This window comes from Helianthus annuus, chromosome 7 (assembly GCF_002127325.2).
Source record: "Helianthus annuus cultivar XRQ/B chromosome 7, HanXRQr2.0-SUNRISE, whole genome shotgun sequence".
NCBI lineage: Eukaryota > Viridiplantae > Streptophyta > Magnoliopsida > Asterales > Asteraceae > Helianthus > Helianthus annuus.
Genome location: NC_035439.2, coordinates 96427882 through 96429738, shown reverse-complemented (window position 1 = coordinate 96429738; position 1857 = coordinate 96427882).

The following is a 1857-nucleotide window of genomic DNA, read 5'->3' as shown; positions in this document are numbered from 1 at the left end:
TTCATATTATGTCCCGTAGGGGTATTTCGGTCTTTTTAAAGATTATAAAAGAGGTTTCTGAGTTCTACAGGAAATCTGAGTTTCCCGAACAGTTTATAAAGTCTAAAATACTTTATTTATTATTTAAAATCAGTAGCAACTGGAATCGGGTCAAAAGACCTTGTAGAACTCAAGTTATGGCCGAAAAGGGTATATTCGGTATTTACCGAATCGTTGCCATAACCGCAGGTTATGAGCAGGTTAAAAATAGTTAAAAATCTTTAAAAATTCCAAAATATTATTTTACATCAGTGAGTAAAAGGTTTGGTGTCGAAACCCGGGTTTAGATAGGCGTTATGCTAATTGCGCTATTAAATTACTAAAGTTTCCGTAATTTGCGCTATTTAGCATAACTCCTATTCTGGACCTCGGATTGACGTGAAATTTTAGGGACATGCTTAGAAATCAGTAACTAAGGTTATGGTTCTTTCACATGTCCGAAATTCTCGTTTTAAATTAAAATGGGCGTTACGGTCAACTTTTAAGCATTTAACGGAAATGTGTAAACTCGGACAAACAACGAACCGGTCACATAGGGTTATACCATCATGTAACCTGGTCCTAAGAGAGTCCTAAGGCATATCTAAATCAATCTTTAACGGGTCAGAACTGAAGTCAAAACAAAAGTCAAAGCTTTTGCGACTTTCGACTCCGAACCGGGTCAAAACAGTAAATGGTCGGATCAAACAAACTTAGACTAGTTAATATACTTATTATCATGTTTTATGAGTGTTTAAACAGGTTACATATCATCTACATTACCGATTATGCATTAAATCGCAAAATGGCATTTCTGTTGACTTTTTCTAAGCACGTTTGACTCGACATTTGGACTAGTTAGAGTGGGAATCAGAGGGTGCCCTTTTAGGGGTTTAAAGCCCACATGATTACCAACATATAACTATCTTTGATTCGACAAACCACTGGACCTTTTGTGATTTATCACAAAGTCAATCATTAATTATGACGGATTGACTTTTATGCTAAACTATGCATAAACTAAGCCATAAAAGGGTAGGCATACTTACAGAAGCTTGGTGCACGACTAAGGATGTTAGAAGAGTGCTTGAGAGCTCCAGAGATGATCAAGAGAGCAGGTTTGAGGTGTGATTCAATTGTGTGCAATGTAGTGCCTTTTATAGTGAAAAAATTAGGCTCAAGATCATTACAACTCACCCTACAATGGATCATGGATGTTCAACAGGTGGCCCTGGGTGCTAGGGGGCATGTAGAGGGCGCCCATGCTTCAATAAATGCTCACAAGGTCGTTCACTAGCTTAAACAGTGAATCTGTCCAAAGTTTCTGCATCTGGGACTCGTACGCGACCCGCATTAGAGATCATGCAACATGGACGCGGGCCGCCAGGATCTTCAGGTCAGTAAACGAATCAACAGGTGGCTCGCGGCCCGCATTAGCTTGCTTATTTCATCAACGCGGCCCGCCTGAGGTCTGATTTCCAAGATTTTCAAATCTTTTGTAATCATTAACCTGACCTTTCGGTTTCGAAGGGGTAACTTTGCGATTTGGCCCTCGATTATTTACAAATAAGGGCCTCGTGACTTTTACCCGCATTGTTAAATCCCCGGTTAGTTTAATTACTATCCGAAAAGCCTTAACTTTCATTGTTGACGCTTTTAACCCCTCGCGTACGAATTTGATTATAACTTTCTCGTTTTAAAACGGAACTTCGCGAAATTTATATAGTATATTCTAGTGAGCGTATTTTACTGTTACAAAGCCTCGGGTTTGTCAAAGGGTCACTCAGAGGTATAAATTAAACATGTTGACACGATTAACCCCTGTAGCTTGTAATCTCT